Source organism: Colobus angolensis, unplaced genomic scaffold, assembly GCF_000951035.1.
Source record: "Colobus angolensis palliatus isolate OR3802 unplaced genomic scaffold, Cang.pa_1.0 Scaffold37, whole genome shotgun sequence".
In the NCBI taxonomy this organism is placed as follows: domain Eukaryota; kingdom Metazoa; phylum Chordata; class Mammalia; order Primates; family Cercopithecidae; genus Colobus; species Colobus angolensis.
Genome location: NW_012117043.1, coordinates 6969812 through 6982299, shown reverse-complemented (window position 1 = coordinate 6982299; position 12488 = coordinate 6969812).

Below are 12488 nucleotides of genomic sequence, written 5' to 3'. Positions count from 1 at the left end.
TAGCCAGGATGGTCTCGATCTCCTGACCTTGTGATCCGCCCGTCTCGGCCTCCCAAAGTGCTGGGATTACAGGCTTGAGCCACCGCGCCCGGCCGCATAACGATCTTAAAAGCATGTATTGTTATGAATATTGGAACATCTGGACTTTCCATCATTGTAAGAATGTGTCTTTTGCAGGTATCTTCAAGCTATTTCCTGAACTGTAAATATCTCATGACTGTGGGTTGTGACAAGCATGAAATGCGCCTTCTTAGTCTCAAGATGAGCTGAACTCAAAATGGCATCACCCTGGCTCTGCTATGCTCCTAGTTCCCTAACATAACCCCTAAAATTATAATTGGACAGATCCCTCTCAAAATCTGCTCATTTTGCTCATTTTGCATTGCATTACCTGGATCATCTCGACTCTTGGGGGCATCAAAAATTGCCTTGCATTCTGAAAAAAATTTTTAGCATTGGTGTGTAATATCTAGGTGGGAAATAGTCTCCTTTGACTCCATGGCTCACATCCAGGTCATGCTGATGCAAGCGGTGGGCTCCTAAGGCCTTGGGCAGCTCCGCTCCTGTGGCTCTGCTGGGTCCAGCCCCCACAGCTGCTTTCACGGGCAGGCGTTGAGTGCCTGGGGCTTTTCCAGGCACATGGTGCAAGCTCTTGTGGATCTACCATTCTAGGGTCTGGAAGAGGGTGGTTCTCTTCTCACAGCTCCACTAGGCAGTGCCCCAGCGGGGACTGAGTGTGGGGGCTCCAAGTTACCCTGGGACCTCCAAAGGAGAATTCACCCAATTCATACAGGAATTTGCAGGCAGAGATAAATCCATGGCTGGGCTCCAGGCTTTAAAAATCTAATCTGAGATTCCTATGGAACAAAGTTTTAGCAAAGTCAATTTTTAAAAAAGCCTATATGACAAATAATTATTCTTGCTGCACTTTATGCAAATAATCAGGCCAAGTATAACATGACTAAAACTTACTTTGCAAACACATGAGTCCTACCATGACTCGTCTTTGATTAAAAATGAAAGACTGGAGAAAAAATATTATAATATACCTGCCATTAGGTTCTAGCCTTTTCTGTTATTTTTGAGTTTTTTAAATATGATTTTTATAATATGGACTGGATCTTAAATATTTTCAGGGCTACAAGTCTCCCAACAAATGTTTGGAAATTTTTTTCCATTTTTCTAACTTAAACTTGTGAAAAGAAAATAAAAACTTGGGACCCCAATTTACTATACCAAAAGGATAAAGTTAAGCTGAAAGCTGAGTCATGCAAGAAACTGCCTTTCCTTTTGTTCCAAAGCAGAGAGCTACAGATAAAAGGTTAAGTATCTCCACAGGTCGCTACTCTATGTTCACCTTATCTTATGCAAAGTTCTGTCTTACTGAGTGCAAGACAAATACCTAATTGATTATTCCCCTACCTGCTCCTTTTCTCTTGCAACATGTGATTCAGTAATGTGACCATACCGTCCCTCTTCCCTTCCAGTCCATTTTTCTCCTTTACATATCGAAGCCCTCAAAATCATCTTTGGAGAAAGGCACAGACCTCTCTTCCGGGCATATCCTTAACCTTGGCAAAACAAACTTCTAAATTGATTGAGACCTGTCTCAGATACTTTTTGGTTTACAAACTCAATAGCATTGCTACTACCTTTTTCCGAAGGCCCTACAAGCTGAAGCTTATTCCTTATGATACACGTGATAAGAACATGTCAGATTGTCACTGCCTTCCTCCTCTGTAACTAAGACACTTTGAGTCTAACATCTGGATGGATTATGCCCACTATTAATGTTTGTTTTTCTCCTGTTTCTTCCATTTTTGGGAAGTACCTCTTATTAAAAATCTGTTTGCTTTATATTTCAGGCAACAGGAGACTGGTTCTCTGGCCTATTCACTTAAATTAATGCCATCTGATCTCTTACAAGAATTATCAAACTGAGCTTAAGCATGTTATTATCACTGGGTATTATTAAATTTTTAAAAATCATTGTTTGTTATATTCAATAGGAGTATGGATGGTTAAAGTTTATGTCTTCCAGGTTTCAACAGTGCCTAGTCTCTACAGGTTTTTAGAGCAGTCAGGAAGAGATCTCCATGCCCTGCAAGGTTAGGAAGGAAATAACTTCAGCAGGAAGTAGCTTCAGAAGATGACATCTTTGGACCTTTCTCCTTAAGAATAAGGAGAGTGAAATCTCTCAGTGGGGAATGAGACAGAGTAGTAATGGGGCTGGACTTCAGCTCATTATTTCATGAGCATTATTTCATGCATCCTCACTGATCACAAAACCTATACTACTACTTCACTGATGCCATAATGTTTGAGCCATGCCTTTCACTTAAAGAATTCCAGGAACTGTCCTTAGGCAGTTTGGTTCCAAGAGCAGAATGTCTTACTCACCTTTACATCTCTAGCACTGCCACATAGCACTGGGTAAATATTTGTCGAACTGAACTAAATTGGGAGTATCACACTGAGAACCTGGAGCTTGACTAAGAAATTGAGAAATGCATTTCCAGTTAATGGTTTCCATCTAGTTTCCTTTGGGACTTAAGTGATATGAGATATCCCTTTCACCACATGCAATCCACCCCAGACATTGATGAGCCTGTCTTAATAAATTATGGTTCACCTGTCTCTTGCATCACTCTGAGACATTAGATGAACTCTTGCCAGATGCAGCATATTTCTTGTATCATCTAAAGAGTTATGTCTATTAGACATTAGCATTGGTCTACTTGAAAATCTTGGGTTACATTTTTTTTTTCCATTATCTTTTTTTTTTTTTTTAGACAGAATCTTTCTCTGTCATCCAGGCTGGAGTGCAGTGGTGCAATCTTGGCTCACTGCAACCTCTGCCTTCCAGGTTCAAGGATTCTCCTGCCTCAGCCTCCCAAGCAGTGGGGATTACAGGTGCATGCCAACACGGTTGGCTAATTTTGTATTTTTAGTAGAGACAGGGTTTCACCATGTTGGCCAGGCTGGTCTCGAACTCCTGACCTCAAGTGATCCAACCACCTCACCTCCCAAAGCGCTGTGATTACAGGCATGAGACACTGTGTCTGGCCTCTTTAGAGTCTTGATAAATAGTTTTACTAAAGCAGGAAAAATAACTTCTCTTAGTCATGTTGTTTTAATAGCACCTAGTTTGTCGTGCTATAACAGAATACCTGAGACTTTCTATTTATAATATTTATTTATAATCAAGAGAAATTTATTGGCTCATGGTTCTGGGGGCTGAGAAGTCCAAGACTAAGGGATGAGCATCGGGTGTGGGTTTTCTTGCTGTGTCAGCCTGTGACAGAAGAAGAGACATTGAGAGACAGAGAATGCAATAAAGTGACTGAACTCATCCTGTTATGTGGAGCCCCCTCCTGCATTAATCCATTCATGAGGGCAGATTCCTCACGGCCTAGTTGCCTCTTATTAGGCCCCACCTCCCAACACTGTTGCATTGGGGGATTACATTGCTAACATATACTTTTTGGGGCTACATTCAAATCATAGCACAATGCAAATCCTGAAGCTATTGACAAAGCAAGCAGGGGAAAGTCAGCAATGCCCTTATTAGAATTTATTCTGGATCACCTTGTGTGATACTGTGATTTGTAATAAGAAATGTATACTTGAACTTCAACCCCATTTCTGATACAGAGCTCCTACAACCTTGGGAATTTTCTAAGTGGTAAGAGTGAAAAAAGCATCTTGTTTTTCCTAACAAGCCTCCTTCAACCACACTAAAGGTTATGCTAATTAGGTGACTTTTGGAAACCCCCTCTGGGTGGGAGACTGATTGCCAGAGAAGCCAACCAAGTGATTAGAGAGTTACAACTTTTAGCCCCACACCCCACCCCCATCTCTAGGGGAGGGGAGATGAAGCTGAAGATCAGGTTAATCTCAATGGCCAATGATTTAATCAGTCATGTCTACATAACGAAGCCTCCATAAACACCCAAAAGGGCCACATCCAGACTGGTGAGGATGTGGAGGTGCTGAGAGAGTAGTATGCCTGGAGAGGACATGGAAGCCCCACACCCCTTCTCACATACCTTGCCCCATACATCTCTTTCATTTGGGTGTTTCTGAGTCATATCCTTTTATAACAATCTGGTAATCTAGCAAATGAAGAGTGATATAGTTTGGATATGTGTCCCTGCCCAAATCTCATGTTGAATTGTAATCTTTGGTATTAGAGATGGGGTCTGGTGGGAGGTGATGGGATCATGGGGGCTGATTTCTCATAAATGGTTTAGCACGAACCCCTTGTTGCTGTCCTCATCATAATGAGTGACTTTTCATAAGATTTGGCTGTTTAAAACTGGGTAGCACTGTTACTGGAAAGGGGTCCCATCTATACCCCAAGAGAGGGCTCTTGAATCTCCTGCAAGAAATAATTTGGGATGAGGCCAGGTGCAGTGGCTCATGCCTATAATCCCAGCACTTTGGGAGGCTGTAGTGGGCAGAATGCTTGAGCCTAGGAGTTTGACACCAGCCTGGCCAACATGGCAAAACCCCATCTCTACCAAAATAATAATAAAAAAATTAAGCCAGGCATGGTGGCACATGCCTATAATCCCAGCTACTTGGGATGCTGAGGTGGGAGGATTGCTTAAGCCCTGGGAGGTGGAGGTTGCAATGAGATGACATGGCACTCACTCTGTCTCCAAAAAAAAAAAAAAAGAAAAGAAAAAAATTGGGGGCACAGAGCAGCCCCAAGGGCTACTGGTTGCCATTTTTAATGGTTATTTCTTGATTATATGCTAACAAGGGGGTGGTTTATTCCTGAGATTTCTGGGAAAGGTGTGGGCAACTCCCAGAACACAGGGTTTCTCCCCTTTTCAGACCATACAGTGTAACTTCCTGACATTGTCATAGCATTTGTAAACTGTCATGGCGCTGGTCGGAGTGTAGCAGTGAGGACAACCAGAGGTCACTCTCATCACCATCTTATTTTTGGCAGGTTTGGGCCAGCTTCTTTACTGCAACCTGCTTTATCAGCAAGATCTTTGTGACCTGTATCTCATGCTGACCTCCTATCTCATCCTGTGATTTAGAATGCCTTAAGTCATGGGAATGCAGCCCAGTAGGTCTCAGCCTTATTTTACCCAGCCCCTATTCAAGATGGAGTCGCTCTGGTTCAAATGCCTCTGATATATTTCTCCTCTCCCTTTTATAAGAGAACACTTAATCCTAAGGGTTGTGAGGGATAAAGATGTATCTTTGTAACTTCTTAAGGCTGAATAGAGGCAATGATATGGCTGTTAGGGTCTTTTGCATCTAGGGTAGAGAGGCACTCAGTCAGAAAGCATAGGCAAGGTGAGGGCCATTCATAACTGAGAAAAAGTGATATCTGGAAAATTAATAAGTGTTCAATTTAAGAAAACTTTAAGTAAGCTTATCCTGCATCTCTACACAAAGAGTATAACCACAATATGTTCCACAACAGCAAAGCAAAATAAGTAAAATTATCCCAAGTAAACTAAATAAGAAGACTTTCCATGAACTGGGCAACTGTTGAAACCAAGCTAATATGGGGACATTAGCTGATTCCAATATGTGAACAGAATTAGAATATTCATCCAGATTTTTACATTACCCATCCCTCTTGTTTCTTCTGAACTGTAGCCAGAGATCACTGGTTGGTTCACAGAAATAAGCAGGGTTAGTCTAAATCGCAGGAAAAATCTAAAAAATAATTGATGAGACTAGAATCTAAGAACAAGTTTTTGAAATGTAATTTTTCTCTCTCTAGTCTCCCACTTTTATTAAAAATAAATCATAACAAGACCAATTAGCTTTATTATACTTGGCCTGATTATTTCTATAAAGAGCAGCAAGAAGAATTATTGTTCACATAGGCTTTAAAACTGGCTTTTTTTTTTTTTGAGACAAGGTATCTCTCCGTTGCCCAGGCTGGAGTGCAGTGGCATGATCTTGGCTCACTGCAACTTCTGCTTCTAAGGTTCAAATGATTCTCCTGCCTCAGCCTCCTGAGTAGCTGGGACTATAGGCACCTGCCACCACACCCGGCTAATTTTTGTATTTTTAATAGAAGCAGAGTTTCACCATGTTGGCCAGGCTGGTCACAAATTCCTGACCTCAGGTGATCCACCTGCCTTGGCCTCCCAAACTGTGGAATTACAGGTGTGAGCTGTGGAGTCTGAACTAAAATGGGCTTTAATGGACTTTGTTCTATCAGGAATCTCAGATAAGACTTTTTAAAAAGTCAAGCCCAGCCATGCGTTTATACCCTCAAATACCTATGAGTTGGGTGAATTCCTCTCCTCTTGAGATCCCAAGACAACTTGGGTCCCCTGGGCCTGTAAGAAAGTGACATTCTTTACTTACCACAGGTCAGGAACCCTGTACAGGGACTATGTAGGCAAGGTATGAGGCCAGTTTTCCCAAGGGACTTTATTGGCTTTATAAGTCAATTTTGATTACTTAAAGGAAAGTACACCATTCCAGTCAAAGCCTTGGTAAAATAACCAGTATCTCCAATTGTGTCCTGTTATAAAAGAAAACAAATTCTTATTGCACTTATGCAGATAACTATAGTGCCACAAATTAAGAATACTCAACAAATAGTTTCTAAATTCTGGATAAATCAGGTAGACAGAAACAAATATGCTTCAAATTTTGTTCACAGGTATTCTTTACTCAATTGTTAAAAGCTATAAACAGCTCCAAAGAAAATTCTCCTTAACTCTGAAAAACAAAACAAAGGATCAGCAACATTTTAAGCAAAAAGTCAAAGGAGGTTAATTCATTCTTCTATTAGTTCAGTCCATGCAGTTAACTTCTGTTCTACTTGATATTCATGAACATTTCAGTTCTCCATGAACACTGAAAGTTTTTTTCCTCTATTCTAATGTCACAGTCTCCGAAGATACCAGAAACTTGCATTCAAGAACACCTGTTAGGGCCCTATAGCTGATTACAAACCACCTTTTAAAGAGGATCAAAACAAGACCACAATTGTTTGTGGATGATGAAACATCTTAGGACAGCCACTGTTAAAGCCACAACTGACTAGGAAATTTGGTTACTTCTATGGCATAAACAATTTTACATAACAATTATAACTATTAATAACATGCACTGTTATATTAGAATTGCATAGTTTTTGAACACATACTGATAATATATTTATACATATACAGCCCAAAGAAAGCCAAACACCATTTCATAGTTGACATTGTTTCCTGCATGGTTTTATACCAAATGAGCCGCACTTTACCACTGCATTAGTGCATTATTGATGTGAAACCCAATTCTTAATAAAACCTTATAGACAAATCTATCCAATTTTAATGTCTGACCATAAGGTAAGATTCTCATAGATCTTTTCTATAACCTTTACAATTTTTGCTAAAGAGCAGATCAATCCTCTGAGAGAAAATCTCATTGTGATTTTATTTTAATGTTCAATTTATGGAAAAACTGAGTAATATCCCTTTAACTTTAGCCAATATTTTCACACATAGAATTTCTTTTACAAGAATAATTTTTCACAAACCTTCGTTAACTTGTCCAAACCTTTAGATTTATCCTAACTTAATACAATCCTTTAACGCTTTAATCTTGGCAGAAAAATCCACATTCTCATGCCTTATAATCTTTTACCAAAAGTACATTTTACTTTCCTTATACAACTTACATGCAAAATTGTTTCTTCAGTAGTCTCAGTTACATGTTGCAATGTTAACTTTTAACAACTTTTACTTTTGGTGAAAAACTGGTTAATAAGTGATTGATTTATTTATTTATTTTCCGAGTTAGAATGTCGCTCTGTTGCTCAGGCTGGAGTGCTGTGGCACAATCTGAGCTCACTGAACCCTCCACCTCCCAGGTTCAAGTGAATCTCTTGTCTCAGCCTCCCGAGTAGCTGGGATTACAGGCACCCACCACCATGCCTAGCAAATTTTTTTTTTTTTTTTTTTAGTAGAGACAGAGTTTCACTATGTTGGCCAGGCTGGTCTCAAACTCCTGACCTCAAGTGATCCACCCACCTCAGCCTCCCAAAGTTCTGGGATTATAGGTGTGAGCCACCGTGCCTGGCCAATAAGTGATTTAATTATGTACCAGGTGTGTGTGGAGCCTAGGACCCAGAGAGAAGTACAAATAAGATTTGACTTTTTTCAGCATAGCCAGGGAGTATGGCTAGCTCCACATGTCCCCAGGTTTTATCTAGAACTTAATGCTCCAAAGTAGGCAAATTGAACAATTTTTGAAAGTCAAAGAAGCAGTTTATGACCTTAAAGCATTTAGCAAACCTAATATCTAACCTGCATAATTTAGACCAAATGCCTAAATTTTGAAAACATTTTGGTTTTACCAAAAATTTTTAAAACTGTGTTTCCCAATACTTACTAAAGTCATGTGAACCAAAAGGCATTTACAGTTTTCATTTTTCTGACAAAATATTTGATCTAAGCACTTATTATTTTAAGCCAATTAATCAAAGCTCTTTCATATAGAAACATTATACACATAACACATACAAATACAAAGAAGAAGATGCAGTAGTTGAAAGATTTTTCATTTGCCAATTTCTTAATTGGATTACTGGCTTCAGGGTGGAGCCCTTGGAGGAACACAGCCAGGAAAGCACGGAGTTTCTACAGCCTAATAAGCAGACACAGATGGAAGCAAAACAGATTCCCCAAAAATTAAGGGTCCCATATTTATACCAGATCCTGGATCCCCAAAAGAGAGAATCAGTCCATCTCCCATGGGAGTCTTCTCTCTCAGTGGGGGTGGGGTCATTTCCATACCTTCTAGGTAGCCAAGAGCATGCTTCTCTAATCCAAACACGCAGACACATATTCCCCCAAAACTGCCATTAGCTATCCCCAAAAGTATATTCCTACCTAGTTGTTGTACATAAAATCTTTCTCATAATGCAAAGTAATTTCTGATACCCCAAAAAGTTAAAAACATCAGATAAGGCAATGCAAAACAGGATAAAGCCTTAGATTTTGAGAGGAATCTATCCACTTTTATTTCCTGGGGTTCCATGAAGACAACAGACATTTTTCCCAAAATGGGGTCTGTGGTGCCTCCTATTTTTCCTAAGGAATCCCAGGCTGTTAGAGCTTGAATATCCACTTTTTTTTTTTTTTGGAGACGGAGTCTAGCTCTGTCGCCCAGGCTGGAGTGCAATGGCCGGATCTCAGCTCACTGCAAGCTCCGCCTCCCGGGTTTACGCCATTCTCCTGCCTTAGCCTCCCGAGTAGCTGGGACTACAGGCGCCCGCCATCTCGCCCGGCTAGGTTTTTGTATTTTTTAGTAGAGACGGGGTTTCACCGTGTAGCTCAGGATGGTCTCGATCTCCTGACCTCGTGATCCACCCGTCTCGGCTTCCCAAAGTGCTGGGATTACAGGCTTGAGCCACCGCGCCCGGCGAATATCCACTTTTAATTAAGCTGACTTTTAACCATAGTTCTCTTTTTTAAAAAAGGTTTTTTTGGGGCCAGGCGTGGTGACTTATGCCTGTAATCTCAGCACTTTGGGAGGCCGAGGCAAGCAGATCACCTGAGGTCAGGAGTTTAAGACCAGCCTAGCCAACATGGTGAAACCCTGTCTCTACTAAAAATACAAAAATAAGCCAGGTGTGTTGGCGGGCACCTGTAATCCCAGCTACTCAAGAGGCTGAGGCAGGAGAATCACTTGAACCTGAGAGGCAGAGATTGCAGTGAGCCAAGATTGTGCCATTGCACTCCAGCCTGGGTGACAGAGCAAGACTCTGTCTTAAAATAAATAAATAAATAAATAAATAAATAAATAAATAAATAAATAAATAATACAAATAAAAAAAGGTTGTTTTGGGCTGGTGTGGTGGCTCACACCTGTAATCCCAGCACTTCAGAAAGCCAAGGCAGGAAGATCACCTGAGGTCGGGAGTTCAAGACCAGCCTGGCCAACATGGAGAAACCCCATCTCTACTAAAAATACAAAATCAGCCGGATGTGGTGGCGCATGCCTGCAATCTCAGCTACTCAGGAGGCTGAGGCAGGAGAACTGCTTGAACCCAGGAGGTGGAGGTTGCAGTGAGCTGAGATCACACCATTGCACTCCAGCCTGGGCAACAAGAGCGAAATGCCATCTCAAAAAATTAAAAAATAAAATTAAAAGTAAAATAAAAGGTTGTTATAAATCTTTTATTACCAGACTCTAGCCAGGCAAAACAACCAATATTTCTGGTTTTTGCACTTTACCAAAGGTAACCTCCTGGGTGCTTAGAGAAAGGAAAATTCAAGACTGTTCATGGAGGGGAAGAGAATTAACAAATGGTGAAAGTTATGCAGATATCAAACCAGAAAGGACTCATTCCTTAAGCTGGGAATTGAACCCAGACTGCCATCAGTAAAACGCCAAAGCCTTAGCTGCTGAGCTACAGGATTGGGTGGTTTCTATTGCACTTCCCAGAAGGGCTCAGAGCAGCCAATTTTGAGCCTGCAAAAGCTTTTAACTGCTCGAGATAATTTCTAGGGCTAACTACAACATGAACCTCAAAATTCTTATTCCCTGGATGGCAGAAACTAAGAGAAAGTACTGTCATGTGGTTACAAGGTCAAGCTCCCAAGGACATAACTGAACAATCTGCTGAGTCATCTTGAACAGTGGGCTTATGGGGTCCTAGGCCTGTGTTCCATGCTAAGGTGCCCCTCTTTCTGACAGAACAATACATAAAAACACACAAAGCATACCAGATTTGCTACAGCTTAAGACTAGCCTCATGAATCCTTTTTCTCATTAATTAAAACTGTGGAGGCAATAAACAGTGATTTTTGGGCTGGGCGCGGTGGCTCATACTTGTAATCCCAGCACTTTGGGAGGCCAAGATGGGTGGATCACCTGAGGCTGGGAGTTCGAGACCAGCCTAACCAACAAGGAGAAATCCCATCCCTACTAAAAATATAAAATTAGCTGGGTGTGGTGGCACATGCCTGTAATTCCAACTACATGGGAGGCTGAGGCAGCAGAATTGCTTGAACCCGGGAGGCAGAGGTTGCAGTGAGCCGAGATTGCGTCATTGCACTCCAGCCTGGGCAACAAGAGTGAAACACTGTCTCAAAAAAAAAAACAAACTGATTTTTACCATTTATTCAACCAGTTTGCACACACACCCACAGAGAGGCCAGAAGGTTGGTAAGAAATCCTTACTCTTTTGCTGACATGTCAGTGAAGTGGTGATGTTGTCTGTGGTAAATACCTGGGGCTCACCATCTCGCACCAAGAAAATTTAGGACATGGACACACATAAGGAGTTTAGGAGCAAAGGTTTAGTAGGCAAAAGAAAGAGGAAAAAAAGAGAAAGGAAAACAGCTCTCTCTCTAGTGAGAAACCGGCTGGTGGTGGATGCGCCAGATATTATAATCAGGCTTGAGGAGGTGATGTCTGATTTACACAGGACTCACAAATTGGTTCCATCAGGTATGATGTTTACATAGTGCACTGGGAAGGCTGGCTGCCCCACCCTAATCTTACTATGTAAATGAACTTTCCCCTTGGTCGGTGCCATCTTGTCTGCTCCTTAACCTACACATGGCTGGCAGGGAAGGGAAGAGGGAGCCGCCATTTTGAACATGATTGGCATGACTGCCGGCATCTACGTCTGCAGCTTGATTTTATAGACTGCTCTTTGTTAGAAAGGAAAATGATTTGGGACTGCTTTTCATTAAAAGGAAAACCTTGCTGAGGACTTCTGTATCCTCACTATCTGCCTAAGTAATTTCTTCTTAACTTCTGCATCATCAGGTTTCTGGATTTTCTTTCCCTGAGCAGTCCCCTGAGTAGTCTTAGCGACCTTGCTTGCTGCATCAAAGCCCTGGGGGCCAAGCGGCAACACAAAGGAAAATCATGGAACCACAGGCAAAAGCCTCTCAATATTGTAAGTTGCCATCCAATTGGCTACACAGGGGACTCGAATTAACATTTTTCATTCCAGCCAGAGTAAAATATGTGTGATAAAACATAGACATTAGCCCCTCTGCTTAGCACCCAACATTGAACTGGCAAAGCTCAAACTTGCCCCGGGATGGGCCCTGTCATCTTCAATTTAACCTCCGACCAGGAGTTTCCATATGTGGTCTGGCAAGATGATCACCCTGAGTAACAGAAAAGATAGGAAAGGGAGAGAAAGCGAGAAAAGCGTTGGTGGCAGCAGGGTGGGGGAGGTGAGGCAATAAGGGAGGCCAGAGAAGACCTATCCATTGCAGGAACACTGACCCAAAAGTTCAGGCGGCTGCTTGTTAGTCATGAAGGGAACTTCTCCAGCAGTCCCATCAGCTCTCAAGTTTCCCCTTTTGGGGAAAAAAAATAGTTCTCCATGTCCCATGGTCCTGTGCATGCCTAATCCTGTCACCCACAGCTGTCAGCAGAGTGCAAGGCAGATTAATCCAAATAGAAGAGCAGTTAACATCCCATAGTGCCAAACCTGTACTTAGCTGAGGGGCACTTTACCACCTAAATCTTAAGAAGAA